At 37.8% G+C, this 11,870-nt stretch overlaps 1 pseudogene across 1 annotated transcript; it reads left to right on the top strand.

Annotated features, from left to right (window-relative positions):
- Positions 1-6,232: 6,232 nt before the first annotated feature.
- Positions 6,233-6,739, top strand: LOC309796391 (large ribosomal subunit protein P1-like; annotated as a pseudogene). Its single transcript has one exon. The product of its transcript is annotated as a large ribosomal subunit protein P1-like (transcript).
- The last annotated feature ends 5,131 nt before the right edge of the window (positions 6,740-11,870 follow it).

Genomic DNA, 11,870 nt, shown 5'->3' with positions numbered 1-11,870 from the left:
TTTTGAAAAAGTATTTCAGTTAGGTCTATATATTCAGGTGCAACTCACAAGTTAGTAAGTAGAAAAGACTTAACAACTTTTAGGCCTCAGTACCCAATCAGCAGACAAAATTATTCCTCTGATTCTGCTACCAACAGCTACTGTAAGAATAATTTGGTACAGAAAGGACAGTAGGAAGAGGCATGTGACATAGACATTTGAATTTCCTGGGGTGGTAATCTTGTGAACGTTTCCCCCAGGAGCTAGATCTTTGTCTTCTAAGTCATGAGAATGAAATGGAAGAAATTAACTACCTGATGATCCTGAGCATGTAGGCCGCCCCCCTCACTGGTGCCTAAGGATTAATCATGTTAACTGCCCTGTTACCTCAACATCAACCAATCAGAGAATTTGCATGAGATAATCACATACCCTAAGACCCCCTCCCTCACCTTGCTTCTAAAAATGCTTTGCTGGGGGAATTCCCTGGTGGTCCAGTGGTTAGGACTCTGGCCCGGGTTGATCTCTAGTTGGGGAAATAAGATCCCTCATGTGGCTCCGTGCGACCAAAAAAAAAAAATGTTTTGCTGAAACCCTTTGGGGGGTTTGGGGTTTGGGGGGGATCATGAACACCCCCACCCCGGTTCTCCTTGCTTGGTCCTGCAGTAAACCTTTCTCTGCTCCAAACCTCGAAGTTTCGGTATTGTTTGGCCTCACTGTGCATCGGGCACACGAACTTGCGTTTGGTAACAATACAAGTGCCTAAGACATAGCAAGACTCAATAAATGATAGGTATTACTGTTAGAGAGAATAAAAGCAACAACTACATTAATTGGTTTTCTCCATTAAAAGCAGAAATCCTTTATTACTAGTGGTACCTCAATATTGAGAGTATGCAGAGGAAGAGATTGCTTTTCTCCAGGATAGGAGAGATCAAGTGGTGGTTATAGGAGATAGGCATGATAAACAAAGAGAGATGAGGGATCTTCTGAACTACTGAGGACCAGCATGGAACTAAGGAGAGAACAGGATCAGAAGAGGCTGATGAAAAGAGGGCATCTAGGATTGGGAGTATATGCCGGTTAACGGTTTTGTTACAATGTACATGGTTTACTCAAAGGGGTGTTTTGGCTCTTCTAAACAAGTTCCTGTTTATCAAAAGACCTAAGAAAGAACTCCATTCAAAGTCAGAAATACCTGAATCTGACATTTGGCCAGGGACTCCCTGTTCTGATTTGGTACCAAATAGAGATTATTCTTATTTGAGCCTTGCCAAGCACAGAGAAGTTGAGTCATAACAATGCTCAGAGCCAAGATGCAGAAAAATTGTGAAGGAGGTGAAATCTGTCTCTGACACTCTTCCAGTTTCTCTGTGTTACACCCTTATCTTCCCACTTAAACTCTCTGGACATCAAAATCCCTGCATTTCCCAACCGTGCAAAAGTGACCTGATTTAGTTATTTGCAGTGAAGTGCCTTTACATGCTTCTCTTCTCAAAAGGTAGACTAACAGGAGGAAGCAATGCTAAAACCAATGAAATGGATCACTAATGGCAGAAGTTCAGGCGTTCGGAGTGGTAAAGATAGCTTGGGTGCCCTCAGATCATTTAGGTATGAGACTCTCCATGAATAAGACCAGACCTTGGAAATGTAAGTTCACGTAATAACAGAAACCCAGAACAAGAAGAGGCATTAGTTATTATTTCCAGTCCAACCCTTTTGTTTCACAAGCCATTAAACCAAGGCTCAGAATGATTAAGTGACTCTTCCAAGACCACATAGCTCCCAAGAAGGAGAGCCAGGACTTGAATTCCAATCACAGACCTTTTTCCACTACACTGTCCTACTCCATCAGCCAGGAAGAAAACCAGGAACAACTGCTTAGAACTGATATTTGAGTCTTTATTCCAGGTACATAGGGATGGCATGAAAACAAGAATAGAGGACCAAAATAAAGGTGCAATCCTCTTTCTTGCTTCCTTTAGCTTGCTCCTTACAAGTAGCTATTTCAAACAAGACTGACATGCAGAATGGTCTATGTGATGCCAGGCACCTGACTCTGGAAATGATATTAGAGGTATAAGACTAGGCTGAGGGTGGACAGAGTCCTGGTCATTCCCTGAATCATTTTTTTATTATTGTGGTAAGAACATTTCACATGAGATCTACTGTTTAAACAAATTTGTAAGTGTACAATACGGTACTGTTAACTATACGCACAATGCTGTAGAGCAGATCTCTGGAATTTAGTCATCTTGCGTCACTGAAACTTTATACCCATTGAACAGCACCTCCTTATTCCCCCTCCTCTCAATCCCTGGCAACCACCATTCTACTCTCTGGATATTGGGGTGCTGATAGGAATTGCATTGAATCTGTAGGCCGCTTTGGGTAATATGGCCATTCTAAGAGTATTAAGTCTTTTAGTCTATGAATATGAGATGTCTTTCCATTTATTTCTCTCTTTTTACATTTCTTTCAACAATGTTTTGTAGTTTTCAATGTACCAGTCTTTGACCTCTTTGATTAAGTTTATTCCTAAGCAGTTTATTATTTTTGATGTGATTATAAATGGTATTGTTTTCTTAAACTCCTTTTTGAATAGTTCACTGTTAGTGTATAGAAATGCAACTGACTTGTGTATGTCATCTGCAAACAGAAATAATTTTACTGCTTCCTTTCCAATTTGGATGCCTTTTTGTTCCATCTAATTGCTCTGGCTGGGACTGCCAGTACTATGTTGAATAAAAGTGGCAAGAGTTGGCATTCTTGCCATGTTCCTGATCTTAAAAGAAAAGTCTTCAATTTTTCACCACTAAGTATGATGTTAGCTATGGGCATTTCATATATGACCTTTATTATGTTGAGGTGATTTCCTTCTTTTTTTCCAGCTTTATTAAGGTATAATCAGCAAATTAAAATTGTATTTTGTATTTGTACAAATTGTAAATTTGTACAATTGTAATTGTATTTAAGGTGTACAACGTGATGTTTTGATACATGTGTACACTGTTAAGTGACTACCACAATCAAGCTAATTAACACATCCATCACCTCACATAGTTACCTTTCTTTGTGTGTGTGGCAAGAACACGTAAGATCTACTTTAGCAAATTTCAAGTATATGATACAGTATTCTTTATGGTCACCATGCTGTACATTAGATCACCAGAACTTTCATCCTGCATAACTGAAACTTTGTACCCTTTGACTAAGGTAATTTCCTTCTACTCCTGGTGTATTGAAAGGCTTTTTTAATTATTATTATGAAAGGATGTTGAATTTTGTTAAATGCTTTTTCTGCATCTATTGAGATGATCATGTTATTTTTATCTTTCATTCTGTTAATGTGGTGCCTCACATGAATTGATTTTTATATGTTTAACCATCCTTGTATCTAAAGAATATGTCCCACTTGGTCATGGTATGTGATCCTTTTAATGTGCTGTTGATTCTGGTTTGCTAGTATTTTGTTGAGGATTTTCACATCTACGTTCATCAGGGATATAGGCCTGTCATTTTCTTTTCTTCAGTTTCTTTGTCTGGCTTTGGTATTAGGGTAATGATAGCCTCATAAAATGAGTTTAAAAATTTTTCCTCCTCTTCAATTTTTTGGAAGAGTTTGAGAAGAATTGGCATTAATTTTCCTTTAAATGTTTCATAGAACTCACCTGTAGAGCCATCTGGTCCTGGGCTTTTCTTTGTTGTGAAATTTTCAATTACTGATTCAATCTCCTTACTAATTAAAAATCTGTTCAAATTTTCAGTTTCTTCGTAATTCAGCCTTGGTAGGTTGTATGTTTCTAGAAATTTATCCTTTTCTTCTAGGTTATCCAACTTATTGATGTATAATTGTTCTCAGTAGTCTCTTACAATCCTTTTTATTCCTGTGGCATCAGTTGTTATGTCTCCTCTTTCATTTCTGATTTTATTTATTTGAGTTTTCCCTCTTCTTTTTTTAGTCTAGCTAAAAGTTTGTCAATTTTGTTTATCTTTTTTAAAAACTCAGTTTCATTGATTTTTTTCTATTGTGTTTCTATTCTCTATTTTGTATGTTTCTGCTCTGATCTTTACTATTTTCTTCTTTCTGTTAACTTCAGGCTTAGTTTGTCTTTTTATTTTAGTTCCTTGAGATGTAAAGTTATGTTGATTGAGTTCTTTTTTTTTTTTTTTTTTTTTGCGGTACACGGGACTCTCACTGTTGTGGCCTCTCCCGTTGCAGAGCACAGGCTCCGGACACGCAGGCTCAGTGGCCATGGCTCACGGGCCCAGCTGCTCCACGGCATGTGGGATCTTCCCGGACTGGGGCACGAACCCATGTCCCCTGCGTCGGCAGGCAGACTCTCAACCACTGCGCCACCAGGGAAGCCCTGAGTTCTTCTTTTTTAATGTCGGCACTTACTGCTAAAACTTCCCTCTTAATACTGCTTTTGCTGAATTTCATAAGTTTTGGTATGTTGTGTTTTCCTTTTCATTTGTCTCAAGATATCTTCTAATTTCCCATTGATTTCTTCTTTGATCCATTGGTTGTTTAGGACTCATTCTATGAGTCTTGCATTTTTAGAATAAATCCCGGTTAGGAGCATATTATAATGAGCCTCTACTTAAAATAGGGTACCAGGAAAGAATCTAGTTAAAGAAAGTTTCCAGTTTGTTGGGGTCCTGTTAATTAAAGTTTTACTGTAATCTCAAAACACAGAAAGGATTTAAAAGAATCTGACCTTTAAAAACTAGAACATAAAACACAACACTATTTAGTCTTACTTTCCTCTGTTTTATTGCCATGTTTCTTATCTAAGCTGTTGACATTTACTTGGGATTTAAAAGTTATCACAATATACGTATAACTGATTCACTTTGCTGCACAGCAGAAACTGACACAACATTGTAGATCAACTATACTCCAGTAAAAAAATTTTAATAAAAGTTATCACAAGATTTATTAACTAGTCTCTCTACTCCTATATATGTTTGAAATTTCCTATAATACAAGTATAAAAAAAAAAGACATGGTCCCTGTACTCTGAGAACTGGAAGGAACTCAGCATTGGATTGATCATGGATTTCAATTACTGCTATATGTAAATTAGTATAATTTCTCTGGAGGGCAAGGTGGCAATGTATATCAAAATTTTTAAACATTAAGTGTGGCAAAGAAGTTTCCCCAGGCAATCTCCTGAATTCCATAATTGGAGAAATTATCAGGAGGCCTGGTTTCCCCTCCTGATTAGATGAGTTATTTCTATGGACAAGTTCTTTGTTTTAGGACCCAATTTCTTGATCTACAAAATTGGTAATAATTTTTTAAGCACATGTCTCTTTGTAAAACTGGGAAAGATGAAAGCCTTGTGGGAAGAGTACTACATTATCCATAGTTTTCAAATATTGATGCAGAAGGCAAAATATGGTGAGTGTGGGTAATGTGTATGGTCCTTTGAAAGTTAAATTATAAAGGAAATGGAAAATGATTAATTTTAGACTAATTAAAGTATGCATGTTAAAATGGCAAGAGTGATCAACAAAAGTATAGACATGAAATATATGACTTTCAAATTGGTAGAGAGGAAAAGGGAATACAAAAGAAAAAAAAGCTTAATTTAAAAAAAGCTGGGCCTCCACGGTGGTCCAGTGGTTAAGACTCTGCACTTCCAATGCAGGGGGCATGTGTTCAATCTCTGGTCAGGGAACTAAGATCCCACATGCCACAACCAAAAAAAAAAAAAAAAGATAAACTGAGGCATATTAAACATTAAAAAAAGAAGAAGAAGAAGAAGCCAAGAAAAGAGGAGGAGTGAAATGAAACAGTAAAAGGGACAAATAAAAATCACACAATAGGGGCTTCCCTGGTGGCACAGTGGTTGAGAGTCCGCCTGCCAATGCAGGGGACACGGGTTCGTTCCCCGGTCTGGGAGGATCCCGCGTGCCGCGGAGCGGCTGGGTCCGTGCGCCATGGCCACTGAGCCTGCGCGTCCGGAGCCTGTGCTCCGCAACGGGAGAGGCCACAGCAGTGAGAAGCCCGCGTACCGAAAAAAAAAAAAAATCACACAATAGGGACATCCCTGGTGGGCCAGTGGGTAAGACTCCACGTTCCCAATGCAGGGGGCCCCCAGGTTTGATTTCTGGTCAGGGAGCTAGATCCCACATGCCGCAACTAAAGATCCCACATGCCACAAGAAAGATCCTGCATGCCGCAAATAAGACCCGGTGCAGCTAAGTAAATAAACAAATATTTTAAAAAATAAATAGCTTTTCCTCAGCTTCCGCTAAGGTGCTTGGTCCTTCCGAGGAAGCTAAGGCCGCATTGAGGTGAGGCCCTCACTTCATCCAGCGACTAGCACAGCGCCCGGCAGGCCCTGTCTAGCCCTCACCCGCACCATGGCCTCCGTCTCGGAGCTCGCCTGCATCTACTCGGCCCTCATCCTGCACGACGATGAGGTTACGGTCACGGAGGATAAGATCAATGCCCTCATTAAAGCAGCCGGTGTAAATGTTGAACCTTTCTGGCCAGGCTTGTTTGCAAAGGCTTTGGCCAATGTCAACATCGGGAGCCTCATCTGAAATGTGGGGGCAGGTAGACCTGTCCCAGCAGCTGGTGCTACACCAGCAGGAGGTCCTGCCCCCTCCACCACTGCTGCCCCAGCTGAGGAGAAGAAAGTGGAAGCAAAGAAAGAAGAATCTGAAGAGTCTGATGATGACATGGGCTTTGGTCTTTTTTACTAAACCTCTTTAGTAGCACGTTCAATAAAAAGCTGAGTTCTTTGCTGAAAATAAATAAATAAATAAATACCACATAATAAGGGATAAGAATAAATCCAAATATATCAGTAATCACCCTAAATATAAATGGGCTAAAGTACTCAATTAAAATGTCAAGGATTGTTAGAATGAATAAAAGAACAAAACTCAGTTATACACTGTTTATAAGAGAAATAATTTCATTTGGACTTCCATGTAAAGACATAGAGAGACTATATGTCAAAGGATGAAAAAATATTACTGGGCAAAAACTGACCAAAAGAAATATGAAGTAGCTATTTTAATATAATATTTTAAAATGTAAGGCAAAAGCATCACTGGGGGAAAAAGAGTCACTTCATAGTGGAAAAAGTAAATTCAACCAGGAAAATATATCATTTCTAAATGTGTAATTGCCTATTAACATGGCCAAAGATTTTTTCAAAACAATAATTGACAGATCTACAAGGAGAAATTGATAAACCCACTATCATAGTGGGAGATTTTAACACATCTTTTACAGAACTGATAGATCATGCAAAAAAGAAAAACAGTAAAGAAATAAAAGACTTGAACAGCACAATTAGCAAGCTAGATATAATAAATATATATGTAGAAAATTTCAACTATTAGAGAGTATATATTACTTTCAAGTACATTTGGAGCACATATAAAAATTGACCACATGCTAGCTTCAACATATTTCAAAGATTTAGTATTGTATCAGACCACCTTCTCTAATTACAATGCAGTTAAATTATAAATCAACATTTTTAAATGACTAGAAAAAATCCATTTCTTTAGCAACTTGAAACACAATATTTTACAACTTATAGGTGAAAGAAAAATTATGATGAAAATTAGATTTGGAACTGAATACTTAGATGTGAAAGATAATGTAAATATTGCATATCAAAATTTCTGAGATGAGCTAAAATGATATTTAGAAGGAAATTAATAGACTTAAAAGCTTTCACCAGAAAAAACGGAAGGCTCAGAACTTATCAGTCAAACATTTAATTTAAGAAATTAGAGAAAGAATATCAGACTAATCCTCAGGAAAGCAGAAGGAAGGAAATAATAAAGATATAAGTAAGAGTCAATGAAATATAAAACAAATATATATTAGTATCAACAAAACCGAGAATTATTTCTTTGAAAAGACTAATAAAATACAAAAACCTCTGGCAAGATTAATCACATTTCTCCAAAGGAGATATACAGATTGCCAACAAACACATGAAAGGATGCTCAACATCACTAATCATTAGAGAAATGCAAATCAAAACTACAATGAGGTATCACCTCACTCTGGTCAGAATGGTCATCATCAAAAAATCTACAAACGATAAATGCTGGAGAGGGTGTAGCAAAAAGGGAACCCTCTTGCTCTGTTGGTGGGAATGTAAATTGATACAGCCACTATGGAGAACAGTATGGAGGTTCCTTAAAAAACTAAAAATAGAACTACCATACGACCCAGCAATCCCACTACTGGGCATATACCCTGAGAAAACCATAATTCAAAAAGAGTCATGTACCACAATGTTCATTGCAGCTCTATTTACAATAGCTAGGACATGGAAGCAACCTAGGTGTCCATCGACAGATGAATGGATAAAGAAGATGTAGCACATATAACCAATGGAATATTACTCAGCCATAAAAAGAAACAAAATTGAGTTATTTGTAGTGAGGCGGATGGACCTAGAGTCTGTCATACAGAGTGAAGTAAGTCAGAAAGCAAAAAACAAATACCATATGCTAACACATATATATGGAATCTAAAAAAAAATGGTTCTGAAGAACCTAGGGGCAGGACAGGAATAAAGACACAGACATAGAGGATTTATTTGAGGACATGGGGAGGGGGAAGTGTAAGCTGGGATGAAGTGAGAGAGTGGCATGAACGTATATACACTACCAACCAAATGTAAAATAGATAGCTAGTGGGAAGCAGCCACACAGCACAGGGAGATCAGCTCGGTGCTCTGTGACCACCTAGAGGGGTGGGATAGGGAGGGTGGGAGGGAGATGCAAGAGGGAGGGGATATGGGGATATATGTATACATATAGCTGATTCACTTTGTCATACAGCAGAAACTAACACAACAACGTAAATCAATTATAGTCCAATAAAGATGTTAAAAAAATAGTAAAAGAAAAAAGTAAAAAAAAGACATATTATAATCTCAAAAAGTGCAAGAGAAACATTAGACAAATTTCAACACCCATTAATGATAAATCTCTCTGCAAACAACAAAAAAAAAAAACAGAAAACATCTTTAATATGATCAACAACAACCATAAAAATCTACATTATAGTTACTGATGAAAAAATAAATGTTTTTTACCTAAGATCTGGGGGAAAAAAGATTAATCAAGGGGGGAAAAAGACAGATAATGCAAATATATATATTTTGGAATTTAAAAAGTGGGAAATACAGATGCTGCAGAGATTAAACATATAACAATAAGATAATACAAAGAACTTCATGTAGATAGTTTTGAAAACTTGGATTTAAAAGTGGGTATATTCTTAGAAAAATGCATTTTACTAAAAGTGCCCTTAGAAATAGAGAATTCAAAAAGTCCTCTAACCACTAAAGAAAACATCAGTACATAAAATTGTTCCCATGAAAAACAGCAACAACAACAACAAAAAACACCAGACTCACAGTGCTTGACAGGCTAGTTCTACCAATCATTCAAGGAAAATATCATTCAGTATTATCCAAATTTTTCCAGAGAAAAGAAAAATAGTACACTAGAGTTATTTTGATAGCAAAACCTGACCAGGACTATATACACAAAGGAATGTTACAGGTCAGTCTCACTCATGGTTATAAGGTGTAAAAATTATTTTAAAACTTAGCAAACTAAATTTAGCAATGTATAAAAAGATAGTGAATATTTACCAAGTTGGACTTACACCAGGAATGCAAGGTTGGTTTGGAGAATTAATTAACGTAACTCATCATATTAAGGAGGAAAAAAGCCATATGATCATTTTATTAATATAGAAAACATTCATTCATGATTTTAAACGTCCCTTGGCTAACTAGGAATAGAAGGGCTCTTCTTATACCTGATAAGGCATCTGTGCCAATAAGTGTAGCAGACATCATACTGGGGAACTGCCAAAAGTATTTGCTTTAACATCAGAAACAAGACAAAGATGCTTCCTAGGACAACCCTTGTTCAGCCAGTGGAGGTTCCAGCAAGTACAGTGAGACAAGAAAAAAGAAAGATTAGGGGGAAAAAGAAAGAAATGGTAAGTAGTTGAAGTTTGTGCGGTATATTTTATATTAATTATTATGTCAATAAAGCAGTTAAAAAAAACCTTTCTGCCTTGATCCCGGCCTAACCTGAGCCAACCCGGCCTTACATAACTTAAACTAACACCTCCAGTATTGAGGTAGCATGATCCTATTACTATAAGAAGATCACAGCCCAAGTACTTCCACCTATATGCCTCTCTCTCAAAGAAAATGGCCCTAGGTGAGGTTAACTACTTGGTGTAGGAAGAGGAACTGCTGGCAATTAGAGCTACCTTTGAGGCAAGGGGTTTCTGCACCTATAATGATATAGCACAACCTGTGCATTATGATGTCGTTGAAGCAAAACTGAATGCTCAGTCTTGCCAGGTGAAATGGCACTGTTCTAGAAAAGGTAGACTTTTCACATCCATTCTTTCCCATTGAGTAGATGCCCAGTCAAGTAGGTCTGGGTGCAGCCAAGACCCCACCCTAAGAGAGCCTCTGACCTGGGAGTTTTACTGCCATTATAGTCAGTTGCATCTAATTGAGGCAAGTGAAACAGACAACAGGCAGATGCCCCTATGCAGGAGCACTGGCAAGGGGCCAGAATATTCTAATTAATGCAAGGGGGATACTAACTATAAGCTGCCAATACGTTCTGGGAGAAGTACTGACTCCGACACAGTGACCTATTCAAAACTTTGAATGCAAGGACTTATGATGTCCCCTTATCTGCCATCAGCACTTGTAGTATTTACATTCCGATTAAAAATAGATCTGAAAAGCCCAAAAGACTAATATACTCATTACCAACTGTAGAACCACACTCTTGACGCCATTGCTGTGGGACTGATCATAAACCTACTCCTTGTTTCATGATCATAATACTATCTTGGTTGTAGTGTAGTGTCAATACCCTTACCAGAAGGCCCTCACAATGGGCAGTGTTACATAATGATTAGGGGAATGGGCTTTAGAGCCAGACAGCAGATGTTTGAATCTCTGCTTTCTTCTTTATTAGCTGTAATTTTGGGTGAGCCACTTAACCTTCCTAAGCCTAGTTTCCTCAGCTGTAAAATGCAGATAATAACAGTCCCTACCTCACAGAATTGCATATAATAATATGGGTAAAGAATTCTTTGTTATATGTTCAATTTTTACACAAATAATATATGAATATATTCTCATTGTAAAAAAATTTGGAAAAATTTAAAAATACATAGTACATGCACAAAAATTTGTATATTTATAGCAACATTATTCATGATAGTTAAAAAGTGAAAACAACTCAATTGCCCACCAACTGGTGAATGGATAAATAAAAGGTGGTATATCCATACAGTGGAATATTATTCAGCAATAAAAAGAAATGATACACTGATACATGGATGAACCTTGAAAATATTATGCTAAGTGAAAGAAGCCAGTAACAAAGGACCACATATTGTATGATTCCATTTTTATAAAATGGCCTGAATAGCCAAACCCATTGAGACAGAAAGTAAATTGGTGGCTGCCTAGGGCTGGGCATGGGACCGGGGCTGAGGGGAAATGGTGAGTGACTGCTAATAGGTAAAGTATTTCTTTTTGAGGTGATGATAATGTTCTAAAACTGACTGTGGTGATGGTTGCACAAGTCCGTGGATATAGTAAAAAACTATTAAATCACACATTTAAATGTGTGAATTTTATTTTATGTGAACTATATCTCTATGAAACTGTTATAAAAATATAGAGTGTGGGGCTTCCCTGGTGGCGCAGTGGTTGAGAGTCCGCCTGCCGATGCAGGGGACACGGGTTCATGCCTCGATCTGGGAAGATCCCACATGTGGTGGAGCAGCTAGGCCAGTGAGCCATGGCCACTGAGCCTGCGCGTCCAGAGCCTGTGCTCCACAA

The sequence above is a fragment of the Mesoplodon mirus genome (assembly GCF_964341445.2).
Source record: "Mesoplodon mirus genome assembly, chromosome: X".
In the NCBI taxonomy this organism is placed as follows: domain Eukaryota; kingdom Metazoa; phylum Chordata; class Mammalia; order Artiodactyla; family Ziphiidae; genus Mesoplodon; species Mesoplodon mirus.
The sequence above is the reverse complement of the archived record's forward strand: the minus strand, read 5'-3'. Positions and strand labels throughout refer to the sequence as shown.